The following is a 23,437-nucleotide window of genomic DNA, read 5'->3' as shown; positions in this document are numbered from 1 at the left end:
CCCTGGAACAGCCTAGCTGCCCCCTCTGATTTGCCTTCAGTCCGCTTCTCACTGGGTTATTTGTAAAGCCATGTTTTCTCCACATGCCCTTCAGCCCTTGTTTGTCTGAAGATCAGAAGCACACCCAGGAGACAGGGCTGGGGAGCCGCCCTTCCTGGGGTCAGCACCCACACTCCTCTGTGAGCTGCTCAGCTGAAAGGGGGTGGGGGGGGTGCCAGATTTTCACACAAAGTCAGGCCTGGTTTTACATGCTGGCTGGGTCTTGCTTTGAATAAATAGATCTTGCTTAGGGCATAAATAGAAACTAACAGAATCGAGAAGGCTTGTGGAAAAGGAACACAAATGATTCAGGGATTAAACAGCTCGCAAAATTCTCTATTCATGATCTCTGTGAGTTAACCAGAAACACAAGGGGAGTCATGTATATGGTCAGGAGCGAACAGCACCTCCCTGGACACCGGCGTCCTAACTGAAAGTCAGAGTAGGCTGGATGCTGGAGGGGCCTCGCGCGTGCTGGCCCTGCTCCATGCCACGAGCAGACTCCTCTGAGGAGAGCCCACCTGGGCTCACCCCGAGCAGAGAACATTCCACCCACGTGGGGAGCAAGCTTGTCTTCCTCAGGGGGAGAGCAGGAAACCACGTCCACCTACCTAGCTGCCCTCCCATGAGCAGGGTGGGAGGGGGGTTGTCCTTGCCCTGCTTGTTCACCGGGACTTGACCCTACATGGGGCCACCGGCTCAGCCCAAGCCCAGGGTGGGAGCTGCAGATGCCATCAGGCTGGTGCCCACCCACCTAGAATCAAGCCCACCTGGGCCTGGTGCTCCTGCTGGGCAGGCTGGGTGGCCCCCTCAGTAAAGTGGGTGGGTAGGCTCTTGTTTCTGGGCTTGTCTGGCCTCAGTATGTGGTTCATCTGTGTATGAAAGGGGGTCGACTTGCTCTGAGCCAGGATGGGTGGACGTAGGGTGGGCTCTGAGGGCTCAGCCAGCTGGTTCCCGCACAAGGCCTGTGGCTGACGGTGCAGAGGCCCCCAGTGTCCACCCCCTTGTGTAGGAGGAGGAGCCCCGTGTTTGATAAAGACCAGACCCCAAGGTCACAGGGAAGCAGGAAGTAGCTGGAGGTGGCTGACCACTGTGGCTGATCCTAGAGGTGGCGAGACCACAGAATTGGCCTGACTCAGCAGGTTTGCTGAGAATCCCATCTCAGGCCCCTGCTGCCCCAGATATCCCCTCAGAGCCCCCAAGCTGGGGCTCATCCTCAGCGGCTGGGGGTTCGGCAGGCCTGGGTACCTGGTCAGTCCAGACGGGGGTGGGGCCATGTCCCAGTGCCTCTGCCCAGCCGGACCGGCCTCCCAGCCACAGCACCAGCCCCACCCATCACTGCTTTGGGGAAGAGCTGGCCTTGTCGGCTGTTCTGCCTCCTCTGCCCCCTCCCTCCCCGGAGCCCTGGCCAAACTGCCCAACAGGTCGTTTCCAGAGTCAAACTTGGGCTGGATCCCGGTGCTTCTCCAGAGGCCCTGCTGGGTGGGGGACTGGCTGAGACTCACAGGCTCCTCCAGGGACAAAGCCTCTTCATGGCAACTCCCTGGGGACACTGCAGCCTGTGGGGAGACTCCATGTGGACGTGGGTCCAGCCTCACCTCATGTCAGGTGAGTTCCTGAGAGGCCTGCACACCTCCAGCCCTGGTCTCGAGGAGGGTGTGGAGCCTTTAGAACAGATGTGACCCCTAGGTGGCACCAATGTGAGTTTTCACACAAAAGTCCAGTTTCCAGGAAGAGACTGTGTGGCCTCTGCCCAGGGTGCACGCGTGCTCTGCCCGTTGAAAACATGTGTCCTGACACCCAGGCCCCACCTGCTGCCACACCTGAGCTGAGCCTCCTCAGGCCAGGACAGCTGGGTGGGCCTCACATTGCAGCATGGGCCCCCCCTGCCGTCGACTTTGTCCCCCAGGGAAAAACAACCAAATCATCTGTAATAGTAATAAACAGAGAGTTTCATTTGAGTCAAACTGAGAACGATAGCCTGGACGACAGCCTCTCAGAAAACTCTGAGGAATGGCTCCAAGGAGCACGGATTTCAGCAGTTTTATGTCTTTCAGAACAAAGAGTATTAATAGGTCAGGGTTACATTCCTTCAAGCTTTCAAAAAAAAGACTAGCAAGTACCTAGCGAGTCAGCTGGCATCTTGGAAGAAAAGCTATGACAAACCTAGACAGCATATTAAAAAGCAGAGACATCTCTTTATCACCAAAGGTCCATATAGTCAAAACTATGGTTTTTCCAGTAGTCATGTATGGATGTGAGAGTTGGACCATAAAGAAGGCTGAAGAATTGATGCTTTCGAACTGTGGTGTTGGAGAAGTCTTGAGAGTCCCTTGGAGTGCAAGGACATCAAACCGGTCAACCCTAAAGGAAATCAACTTTGAATATTCATTGGAAGGACTGATGTTGAAACTGAAGCTCCAATGGTTGGGCCACCTGATGCGAAGAGCCAACTCATTGGAAAAGACCCTGATGCTGGGAAAGATTGAAGGCCAGAGAAGAAGGGGTTGATAGAGGATGGGATGGTTGGATGACATCACCAACACAATGGACATGAGTTTGAGCAAACTCTGAGAGATAGTGAGACAGGGAAGCCTGGCATACAGCAGACCATGGGGTCGCAAAGAATTGGAAATGACCCGGCGACTGAACAATAACAACAAGTGAGTCAGCATAGCCTTGGCACCTGGGAGGGAGTCTTATCATCAAAGGACCAGCACTGGCATCCCAGGAAAGGAGGCATTTAATCTTTATTTTTAACATGAACACTCTTTACTTCTGGACCACGCACCCTTTCCATTAATAATTAAAGTAGATGTACAGTATAAATTTGACAGGCCACAAACAGGCTGTTTCACTAGCATAAAATTCAAGTTAACTCCTGTATGAGCCAGAAGACCTTCCCCACTCCTCAGTGTGAACTTTCCTTGCATGAGTGGCCTCAGGCCAAGGTTGAAGGCCCAGGGCTTGGGAACTATCACACAAATCCCCCCAAAGGCCTGTCCTCAGGGCGTCCATTGGTCTGCAGCAGGGGGTTGTGGGAACAGACAGGCATAGGCTTGGGACTGCTGGGGGCCAGGTGGGAATAGGTGAGGCCAGATGGGATCAGATGAGTCCAGGTGGGGACAGTTGGGGCCAAGTGGGGACAGGTGAGGCCAGGTGAGGTCAGGTGAGACCCAGTGGGGCCAGCGGGCCAGCAGGCTAGCGCTCAGATATGAAGGCAGAGAGGTTCTCCTTCCTAGGCAGGGAACTAAGCCGATTTTCTTCCCAGGTAGCTGCTTCTCTTGCTCAGGCACCCCCAGGAGAGAATATAATTCTCATGAGGCTGGGGGTCTCCAGAAATACTTTCAGGCACTGGCCCATGGTGGGGATTGAGAGTGTGCTAACCTGGATGCTCAGATGTGCCAATTTGGGTGGGGCTGAGGCCCTGGGTTGAGGTCTGGGTTTCAGGTGTTCCAGCTGTCCCTTTGGATCCTTCTCAGGCTGTGGGCCCCCTCTCTGATGACTTCCCTCATGCTGTTCACCTCTCGATAGAGAAAACATTCCTCAGGGTGTATGGGGGACATCTTTCTATATGAAGCACAGCTGTAGTACAGGGGGAGGTTGGACCAGACATGACAACAGATGCAAGAAGAAGAGCAGGTGACAGTAGCCAGGTCCCGTCAGGGAGACTGGGAGCCACCCACAGGTCAGGGAACCTCCTACTGGTCAGGGAGCTGCCCACCTGGTCAGAGAGCCCCCAGGTGGAGATGCAGATCCGGAACAGTGCCGAAATGCAGAAAACAAAAGCAGCAGGTGCAGAGGAAACACAGAAGTAACAGAAGACTCAGGTCTCTCCTCTCAGTTGGGGCAAATGGAGGTGAGAACAAGCAAAGTTCTAAACCATGACCGATGGGTCCCTCTGGTGTCGTTACCAAGGGCAACAGAACATTGTGCTCTTACCTTAGTGCATCCACCAGGCCTTTGTGATTAATGGCTTCATCTGAGAATTTCTCACCCTGACAAAAAGGGTACATTTTCCCCTTCAGGTGTTTAAGGAGACAAAGAAAACCTCAGTAAATCGAGAGATCACATTCTCTAGTTGAAGTGCAAAATTTTTTTAAGCATTAGTAATGGAAATAGGAAAAAAAATCCTACCAGGCAAAAACACCCCAAACTCTCCAATAGCCACTGGTTCTAAAATGAAAGAAAGCCTCAAAGATAGGCTATTTATAAAATAATATATAAGTAAAAACACTAGAACCTATGGGATATGGTTAAAATATAAAATAAGGTTAAAAATAAAATATAAATTAAAAAAGCATATTTAAAAATACCTATATTTAGGTGAAAACAAATGGACATACAATTGATTTTTAATGCGATATGCAAGAAAACAAATTTTAAAACAGAAGAAAACCAGAAGAAAAGAACTACTGAAAGTAAACATGGAGTAATTGAAATAGAAAAGTAATAGAATAATAAACCCACAAGCAGATCTTTGAGGGGAAATAACCGATAAAACAGATAAAAACACTAGATAATTCCATCAAGAATAATAGAAAGAGAAACAAACACAGAATTTTAAGAAGAGGACAGGAAATAAGCAGAGCAGCAGAGGAAATGAAAGGATCCTCTCAATCCAAAACAAATAAAGAGTGAAGCAGATAATCCTGCAGGAAACACCGGCTGCCAAAGCTGGCCCAGAGAGCAGCATTTGAACAGGCAGCATCCCCGGGGAGCTCTCCATGGCCCGCCCCTCCCTGCTCGGGGCTTCTCCTCCGGTGGGCCACAGTCCTGAGTCTTCAGCCTGTGGGGGCACCAGCATCCCCACAAGGTCGGCCATGACAGCACAGGGACCAGGACATGAACCTTGGTGAGTCCGGCAGGGATGCTGGTTGGGCCTTTACAGCCCTGGAGAGGAGCTGGGAGGACAGCACACGCGAGCCAGTTTCCACCTGGGGCTTAGTCTTGCTCTGAGGGTTGGAGGGCCGCATAGTGGGAAGACTATCTTTCATTCTGTCTTTTGTTTTACCTGAACATTTAAAACCCTAAGTACCTGTGTTTCTTTATCAAGAAAAGATAGTGTAACATAAATTGACAAGTGCTCACCGATGGATGATGGATGAATAGCGTGTGATCCACACAATGGAATACTGTTCGGCTTCAGGAAGGAGGGGCACTAACAGGTGCTACCACATGAGTGAACCTTGAGGACACTGCGCTCAGTGACATAAGCCAAACGCAAAAGGACAAACTCTGGACAATTCCCTTACCTGAGGTCCCTGGAGGAGCCAGATCCGTAGAGACAGAAGGTAGATGGTGGGGCCCAGGGGCCAGGGGCTGGGGAGAGGCCAGGGAGTCAGTGTTTCAGGGGCAGAGCTTCAGTCTGGGAGATGAAAAGGCTCTGGAGGTGGTCCACAGCTAGGTGAATGTGCTTCACGCAGCTGAGCTGTGCTCTTAAAAATGGCCAGGATGGCAAGTTTTAAGCTATACATGAAAGTGAAAGTGTTAGTCACTCAGTCATATCCAACTCTTTGTGACTCCATGGACTGTAGCCCACAGCCCGCCAGGCTCCTCTATCGATAGGATTCTCCAGGCAAGAATACTGGAGTGGGTTGCCATTCTCGTCTCCAGGGATCTCCCAACACAGGGATCAAACCCGGGTCTCCTGCATTGCAGGTAGATTCTTTACCATCTGAGTCACCAGGGAAGCCCTACATTTTGCCATAAAAAGGGCATGTAAAAACTTTCTATGCAGATGACACCACCCTTATGGCAGAAAGCAAAGAAGAACTAAAGATCCTCTTGATGAAAGTGAAAGAGGAGAGTGAAAAAGTTGACTTAAAATTCAACATCCAGAAAACTAAGATCATGGCATCTGGTTCCATCACTTCATGGCTAATAGAAGGGGAAACAATGGAAACAGTGAGAGACTTTATTTTGAGGGGCTCCAAAATCACTACAGATGGTGACTGCAGTCATGAAATTAAAAGACACTTGTTCCTTGGAAGAAAAGCTATGACCAACCTAGGCAGCATATTAGAAAACAGAGACATAACTTTGCCAACAAAGGTGTGTCTAGTCAAAGCTATGGTTTTTCCAGTAGTTATGTATGGACATGATATTTGGATTATAAAGAAAGATGAGCATCAAAGAATTTATGCTTTTTAACTGTGCTGTTGGAGAAGACTCTTGAGAGTCCCTTGAACTGCAAGGAGATCCAATCAGTCCATCCTCAGGAAATCAGTCCTGAATATTCATTGGAAGGACTGATGCTGAAGCTTAAACTCCAACACTTTGGGCACCTGTTGCAAAGAACTGACTCATTGGAAGAGACCCTGTTGCTGGGAAAGATTAAAGGCAGGAGGAGAAGGGGACGACGGAGGATGAGATGGTTGGATGGCATCACTGACTCGATGGACATGAGTTTGAGTAAGCTCTGGGGGTTGGTGATGGACAGGGAAGCCTGGCGTGCTGCAGTCCATGGGGTCGCAAAGAGTTGGACATGACTGAGCGACTGAACTGAATTGAAAAACTTTTTACATGAAAAGTAAACTAGTGCCGGTGCAGCCTGGACAGTGACTCTCCCAGGAGCTTGCTGGGTGCCCCCCGGTGGCCAGGGCACTGTGGCCCGGCAACCTCCCCTGGTGTGATTGGATGCCCATGGCGAGGGCCTGTGTGGCCCAGGGGGACATTCATAGTAGTGATACACATGTCACTGCTTGACAATCTGTTCTCTGGGGACAAGCCTGAAGGGGGCATTTCCCTGATTCTGTGATGTAAATGCCGCATGGCAGAATGTAAAATTAATCATGTGCACTCTCAGGGTGTGGGACTAGGGGAGGGTCACCGAGCTGGACTGACTGCCCTGCTGCCCAGCATTCATCTGCACCCGGTTGCACCACCCTCTCCAGAAGTAGCTCCCCACCCAGCTCGTTCCCTTCCCCTGTCCTCCTTGAGCTACCATCCCCACTGCATCAGGGACCAAAACACACAAATACATTTTGAATGTGAATTCTTTTTGTCATCTTTAGCTTAAATGTCTGCATTTTAACCGTATGGAACAATCAGGTTGTGAAAGGAAAAGCAAAGTGGAGTCAGTGATGCTCCAAGAATCTCTCAGATGGAACCAGATGCCTCTGAGGATGGAACTTATGTAGTCCCAGGCTGGATGGAGTCTGAGCCCATGACTCAGTAAAGTCATCCAGAACATCTCCAGAACCTGGTGATGGTCTCTCTACTTACCGGGCCCTGGCCCTAAAACAACTCGTGGTCCCTTTAGGACAAGTGTACCCCAGCTCCTATCAGGGTCAGTCAGTTTTCTCCAGGCAACTTTGAACAGGAAGGCCTCATGGCTTTTTGTCTTCAGCGGTCCCTGACTCTCTTCCCTGAACACCCTTCCCCAGGTTACCTGAATCTGGGTCTCCTAGATTGTAGTTTTTAAGACCCCAAGTAAACTCCTTTGTTTTGTGCTGCCACTTGATTATTTTGGTTGATAAGATCTGGAATATGGGATATTCCACAAGATACTTGTCCCGGAGTCAAAGTTACAGAATCCCACGTGAACCACCAAAAAGGATAAATTCTGCATGAACCACTACCCCAGCCTGACACCAACCCCAGAGCTGCAGCCTTGCTGCGGAGACTCAAACAGAAGAGCAAAAGCTTTGGAAGCTGAGCTGACACTGGATTCACCACACCGCAGGGGGGACGGGACTCCATCAGGTCATGGGGCAGAGTGCATCCATCCCAGCTGGACAAGTGCAAGCCCCTGGTGATTGCTGGCTCCACTTGAGAGACTCTTGGAGCATTGCTGATTACTTCTTCCATCAAAGAAGAAGTGTTCTTCCATCAAAATCGAACACTTGAGATGAATGGAATGAAATGAATGGAAGGACAGCAGTTCTTAGCAGAGAAAGAAAAATTCTAAAAAGAACCTAATGGAAATTCTAAAATTCGAAAATACAATGTCTGAAAAAGATTTGCAAATCACATATCTGACAAAAGACTTGTATCTGGAATATGTAAAGAACTCTTCACACTCAACAATAAGAAAACAAACAGCCCAATGAAAAATGATCACCAAAGAAGATGTATGGATGACAAGCGAGCACAGGAAAAGACGCTCATCAGTAGTCAGTGGGGGTTTGCAAATTAAACCTTAAGCTATGCTAGGAATCTTCTAGAATGCTGCACACAAAGCCTGCAGCTGCTGACCCGGGTGCTGGGTCCCCCCTGCAGTGTTGCGAGAACCCCGCACAGCCCCTCCAGACATCCACCCATAATTTCTTTAAAAATTGAAACTACACCTCCCGTATGCCCAAATCATGCCCTGGGCATTTCCTCTAAGGAAGTGAAAACTTACCTGCACACAAAATCCACATGTGGATACTTGCAGCATCTTCATTTGTATGACCAAAGGCTAGAAACAACCCACTGTCTTTCAGGGGGTGAATGTTGGAACAGCCTGGTCAGAATCGAAAGATCAAACTGGACAAGTGCAGCAGCTCTGATGGATCTCAGTGGTTTCAAGCTGAGAAAGAAACCTTGCGAGGTCACATGTTGTTGGCTCCCCACCTCCTTTCACTATAATTATCTTCACCCCACTTCCCAGACACTGCTTTTTTAAAAAAAAAAAAAATGTGCCGTCAGGTGATGGTTTGCATTTTTAGCAATAAAGTATTTATTTCATACAGATTGTGGACTTCCCTGGTGTCTCAGACGGTAAAGAATCTGTCTGCAATGCAGGAGATCTGGGTTTGATCCCTGGATTGGGAAGATCCCCTGGAGAAGGAAATGGCAACCCACTCCAGTATTCTTGCCTGGAGAATCCCATAAACAGAGGAGCCTGGGGAGCTACAATCCAAGGGATTGCAAAGCATCGGACACGACTGTTAATACATAGTGACTAACACTACGTACAGTATGTAGGCTGCTTTTTAGAGATCATGTCATTGAATCAAATTCAGGTCTGCTCACCAGCTGCTCAGCAAGGCCCACTTACTGGCATCGGGTGGTGGTTGGGGAGAGGGGAGCATTAAGTGCAAGGTGCCTGGTGTGGGGTCAGGCACCAAGGACAGGCAGCCCAATCTCTAAAGACCCAAACTCCCTGATGGCTCCTGGGGAAGATTTTAAAGGCACTGTGAGGAGAGTGTCTTGGGGTGTGTGATCATCTTGTGGCCTTTCCTCTGATTGGCTGGTTGTGAGATAAGGGGGCCTTCTGGTTCCAGCCATCTGAGGGCTGCAGGCTGGTGGGCAGCACACAGTTAAATTCTCCCACCTGAGTGGGGGGTCTCAATATCTGCAAAACAGTTTAAGAATATGGCTGAGAATATTATCTATATTCTATATCCCAAAGGAATCAACTCTGAATACTCATCGGAGGGACTGATGTTGAAGATGAAGCTCCAATACTTTGGCCATTGGATGCAAACAGCCAACTGACTCACTGGAAAAGACCTTGATGCTGGGAAATATTGAAGGCAAAAGGAGAAGGGGGCAATAGAGGATTAGATGGTTGGACAGCATCACCGACTCAGTGGACACGAACTTGGGCAAACTCCAGGAGACAGTGAGGGACAGGGAAGCCTGGCATGCTATAGTCCACAGGGTCGCATAGAGTAAGACATGACTAGCAATTGAACAACAATAACAACAATTATCTACAGTCCTTGAGGAGGAACTGAAGGCCTTTGACTTAGTTTAATGATTACACTATTATTTTTTCTGTCTAGCTTGACTGTTTTCCTTTGTTTCTGCATTTTCTCACTTCTCTGATTAAATTTGCTCTTCGGAACTCAAGAGAGGTATAGGAGGCTAAGTTTTTTCTAAACAAGAAGCAAGGGATATGGTGAGGGGCTTGTTCCTACAAAGGGACTTTAGGGTCCTGCTGGGTTTAATTGCACAATTAATAGACTACAGTATGGTATAAATCTAACTTTATATGCACCAAGAAACCAAAGAGTTGCTGTTTCACTTCACTTTGATTTTTGCTTTATTGTGTGGTCTGGAACCAAACCCAGGAATTCCCAGATGGCTCAGTGGGTAAAAAATCCTGCAATGCAGGAGACACCAGTTTGATTCCTGGGTCAGGAAGATTCCCTGGAGGAAGGCATGGAAATATTCTTGCTTGGAAAATCCCATGCATGGAGGAGCCTGGAGGACTACAGTCCATGGGGTCGCAAAGATTCGGACACGACTAAAGCTACTGAGCATACACGTAAGCACGGAACCAAACCCACAGTATCTCTGAGGTCTGCTTGTAGATGGTGTTCTTTTTTTTTCTATTGCAGTATAGTTGATTTACAATGCTGTTTTAGTTTCAGGTGTACAGCAAACTGAATCAGTTATCCATATACATATATCCTCTCTTTTTTAGATTCTTTTCCCATATAGGCCATTACAGAGTATTGAGTTGAATTCCTTGTGCTATACTTACTAGTTATCTATTTTATGTAAAGTAGTGTGTATATGTCAATCCCAATCTCCCAATGTATCCCACCTCCCCATCCCCTGGTAGCCATGTTTGTTTTCTACATTTATAACTCTATTTCTCTTTTGTAAATAAGTCCATTTGCACCCTTTTTTAGGGATTCCACATATAAGTGATGTCATATGTATTTGTCTTTCTCTGCCTGACTTCATTCAGTATGACAATCTCTAGGTCCATCTATATTGCTGCAAATGGCACAATTTCATTCCTTTTAATGACTAGGTAATATTCCATTGTATATATGTATCACATCTTTATCCATTCTTCTGTTGATGGACCATTAAGTTGCTTCCATGTCCTAGCTATTGTAAATATTGTTGCAATGAACACTGGAGTGCATGTATATTTTTAAATTAGAGTTTCCTCTGGGTATAAGCCCAGGAGGTGGATTGCCAGATCATATGGTAGCTCAATTTTTAGCTTTCTGAGGAACCTCCATATCATCCTCCATAGTGGCTGTACCAACATGCATTCCCACCATCAGTGTAAGAGGGTTCTCTTTTCTCTATACACTCTTCAGCATGTATTATTTGTAGATTTTTTCAATGATGGCCATTCTGACTGGTGTGAGGTGATATGTCATTGTAGTTTTGGTTTGCATTTGTATTTCTCTAATAATTAGCTATGTTGAACATCTTTTCATGTGTTTATCGGCTGTCTGTGTGTCGTCTATGGAGAAATGTCTATTTCGACTTTCTGCCCACTTTTTAATTGGGTTGTTTATTTATTTTTTTTATATTGAGCTGCATGAGCTGTTTGTATATTTTGGAGATTAACCCCTTGTTGGATGCTTCATTTGCAAATATTTTCTCCCAATCTATGGGTTGTCTTTTTGTTTTGTTTGTGGTTTCCTTTGCTGTGCAAAAGCTTTTAAGTTTAATTAGGTCTCATTTGTTTATTTTTGTTTTTATTTTCTTTACTGAAGGCAGTGGATTAAAAAAGATCTTGTTGTGATTTATGTCAAAGAGTGTTCTGCCTACATTTTCCTCTAAGAATTTTATAGTATCAGGTCCTACATTTAGGTCTTTAATTCATTTTGAGTTTATTTTTGCGTGTGGCATTAGGGAGTGTTCCAGCTTCATTTGTTTGCATGTAGCTGTCATTTTCCCAGCACCACTATTAAAAAGAGACTATCGTTTCTCCATCATTTATTTTGGCCTCCTTTGTCATAGATTAGGTGACCCTAGGCATGTGGATTTATCTCTGGACTTCCTATCCTGTTCTGTTGATTTAGATTTCTGTTTTTGTGCAAGTACCATAAAGTTTTGATGAATGTAGCTTTCTAGTACAGTCTGAAGTCAGGGAGCCTGATTTCTCCAGCTCCATTTCTCTTTCTCAAGATTGCTTTGGCTATTTGGGGTCTTTTGTGTTTCTGTAGATGTCTTTCTGGCAAAGACAGAACCATAATGTGGAGCACAGATTCGTAGGTTCTGTGCACTGAGAGCAGAGGAGGAGCTGGACTGGAAGAGGTAGCAGGAAGGAGTTTTCAGGAGTGATGTTCCGGCTTGAATCTTGCACAATGGTGCATTTGTCAAAACTCAGAATTGAACATCACAAAGAGTGGATTTTAAAGTATAGAAACTAAAAATAAAAATTTAGAGAGCCACTGCTCTGGAGGAAACATCAAGAGAGCTGCTCCAAACTGAAGGAGACCAGGAAACATGAGACTATGTGATGACTGGACCAACAAACGTGGCTACACGTGATATGCTCAGGGTAACCCTGGAAGGGGAACGTGGAGCAAGGGCTGCACGAGCTTATACACTTCTGAGCTGTGATGACCCTCTTGTGGTTTTGTAAAAGGAAGCCCTTGTTCTTAGGAGAAAAGGAGATTCATAGTGACACATTTGGGGAACAGGGTTGAGGTGGTGCAAATTCCTTTCAAACATCGGGAGAGAGACATTCAGAGACAGAGACAGAGGCTGGCATAATGGTACCTGGATTTTCACTGCTTAATTTTTCACAATTTCTGTGCATTTTCAATTTTGTAATAGAAAGCACATATTTTTTTTTTAATGTCATGGGGAAAATAACTCTAGACATGTCTTAACATCTGGGACTGAAATTAAATTTTAAATTCCTAAGCCAAAATAATTCTACAGCATTTTCCAGTCACGCCTTCCAAACTAGAAAGATGTGTTTATTGTTAATAGACTCAGCATCTGCTTGGAAAGTTCTAGAAACCAAACCAAGAATGTATTTTGCTCACAGACTTGTTTCCGTCCTTTGAAGGGGACTGCAAGGCACTGACCAGGGAGCTCCTACAGCTACAGTGCCTGCTTGCTTGGCTCCCTGGGGGAAGACCTGCCAGGCCAGTGCCCCTAAGCAGGAAGCAGGGGTGTTCCCTTCTCTCCCATGGAGTGGATCCTGGGGGCTTGCAGGAAATGGGCAAGGTGGGAGCTGTTGTTTCCATCAACTAGGTTGATCACTAGACACTAGCCTTCCACTTGGATTCACCTTCACTTGGTGCTTCCAAATTTATAATGATTTTCTTTCTGAATTTTAAACGACTGGAAAGAGCAATGATTTTACTGTTTTATTTAAATGTCACCAGTGATTCCAAAGCCAGGAACATATAAACTACTGTCATCTCAAGTGTGCAATTTGAGAATCTCTTTTTCTTGCAAACCACAATTATCTACCAGAAAATATGGGGACTTTTCTTTAAATGACCTCCTTTAAATATCACACACACATACACATACGACTTTTGGAGGCATATTTATCAATAAACAGACACTAGTTGTCTGAGCATCACGGTTTGAATAATTTGAGCAGCACCCTCAGAGTTCTGGACACCCTGCCCAGGTGGCTGAGAACCTGCTTTCTGGACCGAATGGACCCTGGCTTATCTTTTCTTGGCTCCCAGAGTAAACGTCATGGGGTGAAATAAATTCACTTTCACTGATTCTCTTCTTTGGATTCTCTGCCACTGTTTTTGTTTTTGGTTCTTGGCCAGGTTGGTTGGTGAGGGTGCCAGCTGGGCTCAGCTGAAACACCAAGTGGCAGCTCAGGACCCTTAGGTGGTGGGGGTGAGATGGTGCGGGCAGGGGGTTGGGGGGAGATGGTAAGAGGGGTAGATGGTGGGGGAAGGCAGCAGGGTGGGGGAGGAGCAGGGGGAAGCAGCAGGGGGAGGACGTATTGGTGGGGAGGCACTAGGGTGCCTGTGAGAAAGGGATGGGGGAGAATTTTAAACAAATGGGTGAGGAACAGAGCCCAGCTGAGACTGTCCTGACCCCAGGGCTCCTGCCCCTCTGACCAGCCCAGGCCTCTCTAGTGGCTGGTGGCCTGTGGTGCCTTCTCAGGTCTGCTCTGGCAGAGGGGCTGGCTGGGGAAACCCTCCATGCTGCTGCTGCACGAGGGGGCAGTCAGGGCATGAACTTCCTCCTCCAGGGTGGCCCCCCAAATCCTTTGGGAACGGCAGTTCCTCCAAGGCTGAGGTGCATCATCCCCCCAGGTCATAGTCCCTGGAGCACCACAGATCGATCACCAGCAAGACCAGAGCATTGGACCTCTCCCTTCCTCCACTGCCTCTGTCCCCTGGTGCGCCCAGCAGAGTAGCCAGGCCACTCCGTCCAGCTGTGAGGATGTGAGGCCACTCCGTCCAGCTGTGAGGACGTGTGGTCACTCCGTCCAGCTGTGAGGACGTGTGGTCACTCTGTCCAGCTGTGAGGACGTGTGGTCACTCTGTCCAGCTGTGAGGACGTGTGGTCACTCTGTCCAGCTCTGCGGACATGTCCCTCTTGGGGTCTCACCCAGTGCCAGGCGCCTCCCTCTCTCCCTGGAACTGCCCCCACCTGAGAGCCCTCTGCTCCTCTGACTTGCCCCGTGAGGGGCATGAGGCTCCTCAGCCTGGGTTGGAGACACTTGTTTGCTTTCAGAGCAAATCCAGGCAATTTTGGGAGTTCACAAGGAGCGGGTGTGAAAAGTGTGATGTGAGTAATGTAAGTGCATTAACACATTTCCAGTTTGATATGGAATTATTTCTCTGATATGTAACAACAAGCCCACAGGACCAAGACTCGTTGGCTGCAGGCCCAGCTTGTGTTCATGGCTTACAAAAACGCTTGCTTTTCTTAATTTCCAACAGCGTCTCCTGTGTTTGAATTCATTACTTTCATAGGAAAACCGGGCTACAGCCCAGCTCCGCAGCAGACTTCTAGGGAGTACTTCAGGCTCTGTTCTCCTAAAGCAGCTGCATTCACCCACGAAACTCGAGTCCCAGGAAGGAGTGCCATGCAGAGATGAGGGCAGACCTCATGAGCGATTCCAGGTCCATTCAAGGGGAGGTTTGCTCATTTCTCACACTGAACACCTGACACAGCAGCCCATGGTCTCCTTGTTGGTCTCCTGCTTTGTTGAGTTTTCTGACACAACAGCAAGTCTGGACCAGGGGGATCAAGCCCTTTTCTGTGACCCAGGAGAAGGCAATGGCACCCCACTCCAGTACTCTTGCCTGGTAAATCCCATGGATGGAGGAGCCTGGTAGGCTACAGTCCATGGGGTCGCTAAGAGTCGGACACGACTGAGAGACTTCACTTTCACTTTTCAATTTCATGCACTGGAGAAGGAAATGGCAACCCACTCCAGTGTTCTTGCCTGGAGAATCCCAGGGATGGCAGAGCCTGCTGGGCTGCCGTCTATAGGGTCGCACAGAGTCGGACACGACTGAAGTGACTTAGCAGCAGCAGCAGCAGCAGCAGCCCAGGCTTCACTGAAGCCAGGAGCGGATGGTGCCCTGGGAGAGGCCAGGGCTACGGGGGCCATGTGGTGTCACACAGGTTGACCCCTGTGTCCTGCAGGCCCAGGCCCTGTGCACACAAATCTTATTCCTGAGGGCATTTGCTGGATGCCTGCAGGGGCCTGGAGAGGTGTGGGCAGGGAGGCTGGTGGGTGCTTATGCTGCTGCCCTGCCCCCAAGACCACATGCCATCGATAGTGCCCTCCAGGGTCACTGCACAAGGGCCATGTCCTATAGAACCTCCGACTGTCCCACAAACACCCTTCCTGCTCACCTTTCACTCAGTGGCGACAGAACCAAATGAACCCCCTGTTGTGTGGAGAACATGGCCCTGGTTCCGAACCAAGTCACCCCAGCATCCTTCTGGCAGGGCCAGGTTTGCAACACGAATTCCTCTTTCCTCTTTCACCTGCCCATCCTGGGGGAGGCCCAGTAGTGGAGCCTGCCCCCTGCACTGACCGCCTGTTGGAAGAGGCCAGGAGGCCGAGGCTGGGTCACCCTGGGAGGGGTCTGCCTACCCTGATTTTGTTCCCTGAACTGAGAATGGACTGGGCGGGGGACCCTTCTGGGTCTCAAGGTCATATCAGTGTGAGGAAGGAAATATACCTGAAAACTCATGCGTGGTCCTTCACAGTGTGAAATAAGAGCAAGAAACCAGGAGAAGTAGCTGAATATTAGCCAGTGAGAGTGAACAGACAGGCCCCAGAACAGGATGGTGTTGGCTGAAGAACTGTTCGGAGCACTGGGGGATCAGACAGGGGCACTTGGAGGCAGAACAGAGGGGAAAAGCTGGAAAGGGAGTGGGCTGAGTGTGGGCGACGATTCAGTTCCAGGAAACAGAATTGTCAGAATGAAACACACAACAGAAGAACTATCTAATGAAATAAGGAAAACACACTTGCTAGAACTACAGAAAGGTGAATGTCCTGCCCTCACAGTGTGCGTAGAAGAGCCAGTGGCATGTAGAATGAAGCAGTCGTGAGGGTGCTTGGGCCTGGATATTTTGGGGTGATGTGTGGACATTCCAGAGGGAGAGAGCAGATTCTCCAAAGAAACAAGAACCAGGTTCACAGTGGACACACAGCGTGGTCTGGCTCAGGGGGTGCAGCGGACTGATCTGACTTCTATGACCATGAAATGGTCATCACGGTAAGTTTAGTGAACACCATCGTCTCATGCGTGTGTGTGTGCTAAATCACTTCAGTTGTGTCTGACTCTTTGCAACTCTGTGGACTGTAGCCCACCAGGCTCCTCTGTCCATGGGATTCTCTAGGCAAGAATACTGGAGTGGGTTGCCATGCCCTCCTCCAGGGGATCTTCCCCACCCAGGAATCGAACCCATATCTCTTATGTCTCATACAGACCCACAATTAAAGAAATAGAAAAACGGCTCAGTCACAGGCTGCCTCCAGTGATGCGGGATGTAGCGCCAGGTACACGGTCCCCAGTAAAGCCCTCTGCCCGCCTATCTCCCACCACAGGGAGTTCTCTGCTCATTGGGGCTGAGAGACCCCACCCTTTCCCCAAGCTGAAGCTAGAGGGCCCTGAGGTACCATCCAGATGTCATCTCACAAGGGACCCTTGGTGGCCCAGGGCAATGGGGCTCCTGCCGGCAACAGGGCAGCTGACACAGTGGAGCTGGCAGAGCTGTGAGCCCTGGTAGAGAAGAAGGGCAAGCGGGCAATCAGCAACCCAACCAAAGCTGAAGAGGAGCAGGCATACCCAGAGCCTCAGGAGGAGGGGGAGGAGGTGTGCGCCCCTCAGGCCCACCATGCCATGGAGAAGAAGGAGGAGTTTGTGTACAAGGTCTGGGAGGGGTGCTGGAGGGACATCCCATACGACGTGCTCCCAGACTGGCTGAAGGACAACGACTGACTGCTGCACGGCCACAGGCCGCCCATGCCCTCCTTCCGGGCCTGCTTCAAGAGCATCTTCTGCATCCACACGGAGACCGGCAACATCTGGACCCTCCTGGTTGGTTTTGTGCTGTTTCTCTTTCTGGGAATCCTGACCATGCTCAGACCAAACATGTACTTCATGGCCTCCCCTTCAGGAGAAGGTGGTGTTTAGGATGTTCCTCCTGGGAGCGGTGCTCTGCCTCAGCTTCTCCTGGCTCTTTCATACCGTCTGCTGTCATTCAGAGAAAGTCTCTCAGACTTTCTCAGAACTGGATTATTCAGGGATTGCCCTACTGATTATGGGGGGTTTTGGCCCCTGGCTCTACTACTCCCTCTACTTCCCCCAACAGCCACGGCTCATCTACATCCATCATCTGTGTTCTGGGCATCTCTGCCATCAGCGTGGCACAGTGGGGCCGGTTCTCCACTCCTAAGCACTAGCAGACAAGAGCAAGAGTGTTCCTGGGGCTTAGCTTGAGTGCCTACCATGCACTTCACAAACACAGAGGACTTCATCAAGACCACCATGGTGGGCCAGATGGCTGGTTCTTCCTCTTGGCTCTGATGTACATCACCAGAGCCGGCCTCTATGGCTGCATGCATTCCTGAGTGCTTCTTCCCTGGAAAATTCGACATATGTTTCCAGTCTCATCAGATCTTCCATGTCCTGGTAGTGGAAGCTGCCTTCATCCACTTCTATGGTGTCTCCCACCTTCAGGAGTTGCGATATGGCCTGGAAGGGGGCTGTACTGATGACTCTCTCCTCTGAGCCGGCCCCCAAGTGTGCAGGAGGATCTTCCCAAGTGCTTTTAAAATAACTTCTTTGCTGAAGTGAGAAGAGTCTGAGTTAGACAAGAGGTTTCTATAAGAAACCTCTTAGAGAATTCAGTACCGACCAAGCTTTAGCCCATTTCACACTCAATGGCAATAAACTCTCCATCTCCTCCCTGAGAAAAGTGGGGAAGGGCAGGTTGGCCACCCTGCCCCCGGCGCCCCCTCGGCCAGGCAACTGCCGTCCCCTCACAGGGTTGGGGCTGGGATGTTCACATGAGCTCTGACCCCTCCTCCCACCATTCTGGGGAAAAGCGATGGACTGGGACTCTTCAGAAATTCCATTTCTGGAAGAAACTGTCCCTCTCTCACCTCTGTCCTGACTTTGCAACCTGGCTTATAACAGGCCATCCATTTTTGTAGCATACTTTTCAAAAACAGTTATAACCTGGTCCCATCTTTCTAGGGCCTGGGCCTGCTCACAAAGCAGAAAGATCAAAGCCACCAAGTTTTACACAGCCTGGCTAATCATGGAAGTGTGTCCAGGCTTCAGATAACTTGAGTTTTAATTTTTTTCTTGGCAGAGTAATGTAAAATTAAAGTAGGGAAAAATACTTAATATTTAATACTAAGCTTTAAAAAGAAACCTGCTATCATTGCTATGTAACTTGACGCAAAGACTACGATGATAATAAAAGAGTACAAAAGAGAAAAAAAAAAAAGAAATAGAAAACAAATTTCCTTGTGATAAGAACTCTTAGGATTTACTCTTAGGAACTTTCACTATATAATGTACAGTAGGGTTAACATGTTTCTAATGTTGTACATTACATCTCTAGTACTTATTTGTCTTATAACTGGAAGTTTGTACCTTTTGATGACCTTCATCCAATCCCCCTTCCCCGCCCACCTTGGGTAATCACAGACCTGATCACTTTTCCTAGGAGCCTGTTTGTTTTTGAAATACGATGGACCTACAGCACTATGTTAGTTCCTGTTAACTAACACAAAACAGTGATTGATGTTTCTGTACATTTCAAACTGATCATCATGATAAGTTTAGTTACAATCTTTCCCCACACAAAGATACTACATAGTTATTGACTATATTCCCAACACCCTACATTTCATTGTTTAGTCACTAAGTCATGTCCAACTCTTTGCGATCTCATGGACTGTAGCCCACCAGGCTCCTCTGTCTGTGGGATTCTCCAGGCAAGAATACTGGAGTGGGTTGCCATTTTCTTCTCCAGGGGATCTTTCTGGTCCAGGGATCAAACCTGGGTCTCCCGCACTGGCAAGCAGATTGCTTACTGCAGAGCCACCTTGGGAAACCCCTACATTTCATACTGCAATTCATTTTTTTTGCAACTGATTTGTACCTCTTAATCTCCCTCAACTCTTTCTCTCCTCTGCCCATCTCCCCTGCTCTGGCAACCACTTGCTTGTTCTCTGTGTCTATAACTCTGCTTCAGTTTTGTTATGTTTGATCTTTTTTTTTTTAGATTCCACATATAAGCAAAATCATACAATATTTGTTTTTCTCTGTCTGCCTTATTTTACTTAGTAAAATATCCCCAAGGTCCTTCCATATTGTGGCAAATGGCAAGTTTTCACTCTTTTTTATGGCTGAGTAATATTCCATCACAAATACATACATACACGCAATATGTTCTTTATCCATTCATCTATTGATGACCACTTGAGTTGCTTCCATAACTTGACTATTGTAAATAATGCTGCAATAAACACAAGGGTGCATATACCTTTTCGAATTAATGTTCTTTTTCTTTAGATAAATACTGAGGAATAGAATTCCTGGATCATATTCTAATTTTTAAAGGAGCCTCCATGCACTTCTCTGTAGCACTTGCACAAACTGACACCCCCATAAACAAGTAGGAGGGTCCCTTTTCTTCACATTCTCACCCACACTGATATTTGTTGTCTTTTTGATGATAGGCGTTCTGACAGGTGTGAGGTGGTATCTGGTTATGGTTTTGATTTGCATTTCTCTGATGATCAGAGATGAGCATCTTTTCATGTGTCTCTTGCCCATTTGAATGTTTTCATTGGAAAAATGTCTATTCAGATTATCTGCCTGCTTTTCAATTGTGTTGCTTGCTTTTTTGCTATTCAGTTGTATAAAGGCTTTGTATATTTTGGAATATTAACCCCTTATTGGATCTATTCTTCTCCCAGTCAGTAGGCAGCCTTTTAATTTTGTTGGTAGTTTTCATCACTGTGCAAAAGTTTTTTAGTTTGATGTGACCTCATTTGTTTCTTTTTGCTTTTGTTACCCTTGCCTGAGGAGACATATCAAAAAAGAAATAACTACTAAAGACCCATGTCAAGGAGCGTTTCGCCTATGTTTTCTTGTAGAAGTTTTCTATTTTCAGGTCTTACACTTAAGCTTTTAATCCATGGAATTTATACAGTTCATGGAATTCTCCAGGCCAGAATACTGGAGTGGGTTGCCTTTCCCTTCTCCAGGGGATCTTCTGAACCCAGGGGTCAAACCCAGGTCTCCAGCATTGCAGGTGGATTCTTTATCAGCTGAGCCACAAGGGAAGCCCAAGCATACTAGAATGGGTAGCCTATCCCTTCTCCAGCAGATCTTCCCGACCCAGGAATCAAACTAGGGTCTCCTGCATTGCAGGCAGATTCTTTTACCAACTGAGCTATCAGAGAAGCCCTTTAATCCATTTTGAGTTTATTTTTTTTATACAGTGTAAGAAAAGGTGCTTCAATTTGATCCTTTTGCATGTAGCTATCCAGTTTTCCCAACACCATTTATAGAAGAGGCTATCTTTTCTTCACTGCATACTCTTGCCTCCTGTGTCAAAGCTTAATTGCCCATAAAAGCATGGGTTTGTTTCTGGCTCTCTATTCTGCTCCATTGATCTATGTGTATCTTTTTGTGTTGGTATCATACTCTTTTGATTACTGCAGCTTTGTAGTATAGTTGAAATCAGGGCACATGGTTCCTCCAGCTTTGTTCTTTCTCAAGATTATTTTGGCTGTTTGGGGTCTTTCATGTTTCCATACAAATTTTAGGATTGTTTTAGTTCAGTGAAAATTGCCATTGGCATTTTGATAGGTATTGCACTGAATCTGTAGCTTGCTTGGTAGAATGGGCATTTTAACAATATTAATTCTTCCAATCCATGAACATAGTGTACCTTTCCATCTGTTTGTGCCGTCTTCCAAATTTCTTTCATTAGTGTCTTTTAGTTTTCTGAATATAAGTGTTTTATCTCCTTAGATTTATTCCTATGCATTTTATCTCTTTTGATGTAAATAGGATTGCTTTCTTAATTTCTCTTTCTGATAGTTTGCTGTTATAATATAAAATACAACTGATTTCTGTATATTAATTTTGTATCCTGAAACTTTACTGATTTCATTGATGACCTCTAGTAGTTTTTTGGTGGCATCTTTAAGATTTTCCATGTATAGTATCATGTTATCTGCAAGCAGTAATAGTTTTACTTCTTTATTTCCAATTTGGATTCATTTTCTTTCTTATTCTCGTCTGATTGCTGTGGCTATCAATTTTATGTTGTGTGTGCTTCAATTTTATGTTGAAGAAAAGTAGTGAGACTGGGCATCCTTGTCTTGTCCCTGATCTTAGAGGAAACACTTTCATCTGAGTATGATGATAGCTGTGGGTTTGACATATATGGCTTTTATTATGTTGAGATATGTTCTCTCTATACCCATTGTGTTGCTGCTGCTGCTGCTGCTAAGTCGCTTCAGTCGTGTCCAACTCTGTGCGACCCCATAGATGGCAGCCCACCAGGCTCCCCCGTCCCTGGCATTCTCCAGGCAAGAACACTGGAGTGGGTTGCCATCTCCTTCTCCAATGCATGAAAGAGAAAAGTGAGGGTTTGTTAAATCATAAATCATTGCTGAATTATGTCAAAACCTTTTTCTGGATCTATTGAGATGATCATATGATTATTATTCTTTAGTTTGCTAATGTGGCATATCATATTAATTGTTAGTGGATATGAAAACATCCTTGCATCCCTGGGATAAATTACCCTTGATCACAGTGTATGATTCTTCTCATGTATTTTTGAATTTGGTTTGCTAGTGTTTTGTTGAGGATTTCTGCATCTATGTTCATCAGTGAGATTGGTCTGTAATTTTCTTTTTTGGTGATATCTTTGTCTAGTTTTGGTATCAGAGTAATGTTGGCCTTGTAGAATGAGCTCAGAAGCACTCCTTCCTATGCAATTTTTTGGAAATAACTTGAGAAGAGATGCTCTCTAATGTGTGGAGGATCACCTGTGAAGCCATCTGGCACCAGGCTTCTGTTTGCTGGTTGTTTGTTTGTTTTCCTGACTCTATTTTATTATTGTGGGACTTACCGGGTGGTCCAGTGGCTAAGAATCTGCCTTGCAGTGAAGGGAACACTGGTTCAATTACTGGTCAGGGAACTAAGATCCCACATACTGCAGAGCAACTAAGCACCCATGTCACAAATAAGACCCCACAAAAAATAATTAAAACTCAAATAAGAAAATAAATATAAAAAATTTCATTATTGGTTATTTGTGTGATCATATTTTCTATTTCATCCTAGTTCAGTCTTGGGAGGTTGTGTATTTTTAGAAATTTGTTTATCTCTTCTAAGTTGTCCATTTTATTGACATATAATTTTATCACAGCAATCCTATGCTCCAGCCACTAATGCCGAAGAAGCTGAAGTTGAATGGTTCTATGAAGACCTACTAGAACTAACGCCAAAAAAGATGTCTTTTTCATCACAGGGGATTGGAATGCAAAAGTATGGTCAAGAGATCCCTCCAAGTTTTGGCCTTGGAGTACAAAATAAGCAGGGCAAAGGCTAACAGAGTTTTGCCAAGAGAATGCACTGGTCATAGCAAACACCCTCTTCCAACAACACAAGAGACAACTCTACACATGGACACCACCAGATGATCAATACCAAAGTCAGATTGATTACATTCTTTGCAGCCAAAGATGGAGAAGCTCTATACAATCAGAAAACACAAGACCAGGAACTGACTGTGGCTCAGATTGTGAACTCCTTATTGCCAAATTCAGACTTAAATTGAAGAAAGTAGGGAAAACCACTAGACCATTCATGTATGACCTAAATCAAATCCCTAATGATTATACAGCGGAAGTGACAATAGATTCAAGGGATTAGATCTGATGGAGTGCCTGAAGAACTATGGATGGAGGTTTGTAACATTGTATAGGAGGCCATGATCAAAATCATCCCCAAGAAAAAGAAATGCAAAGAGGCAAAATGGCTGTCTGAGGAGGCTTTACAAATAGCTGAGAAAAGAAGAGAAGTTCAAGGTAAAGGAGAAAAGGAAAGCTACATTTCCCTGAATGCAGAGTTCCAAAGAATAGCAAGGAGAGATAAGAAAGCCTTCCTCAGTGATCAATGCAAAGAAATAGAGGAAAACAATGGAATGGGAAAGACTAGAGATCTCTTCAAGAAAACTAGAGATACCAAGGAAATATCTCATGCAA

At 46.6% G+C, this 23,437-nt stretch overlaps 1 long non-coding RNA gene and 1 pseudogene across 2 annotated transcripts; one reads left to right on the top strand and one right to left on the bottom strand.

Moving 5' to 3' along the window:
* Positions 1–1,970: 1,970 nt before the first annotated feature.
* LOC145539916 (uncharacterized) lies at positions 1,971–8,523 on the bottom strand. 2 transcript variants are annotated; one of them, XR_014078052.1, is made up of 5 exons: positions 8,387–8,523; positions 5,295–5,508; positions 3,982–4,061; positions 3,427–3,565; positions 1,971–2,403 (listed from the first exon to the last, which is right to left on the bottom strand). It is a non-coding gene; the product is annotated as an uncharacterized LOC145539916 (long non-coding RNA). The 2 variants fall into 2 exon arrangements; XR_014078053.1 differs by lacking the exon at positions 3,427–3,565.
* An 8,291-nt stretch (positions 8,524–16,814) lies between these two features.
* LOC145539665 (adiponectin receptor protein 1 pseudogene) lies at positions 16,815–17,921 on the top strand (annotated as a pseudogene).
* Positions 17,922–23,437: the final 5,516 nt, after the last annotated feature.

This window comes from Giraffa tippelskirchi, chromosome 2 (genome assembly GCF_054371585.1).
Source record: "Giraffa tippelskirchi isolate mGirTip1 chromosome 2, T2T-mGirTip1v1.2.pri, whole genome shotgun sequence".
NCBI lineage: Eukaryota > Metazoa > Chordata > Mammalia > Artiodactyla > Giraffidae > Giraffa > Giraffa tippelskirchi.
This window is presented reverse-complemented; position numbering and strand designations above follow the sequence as displayed.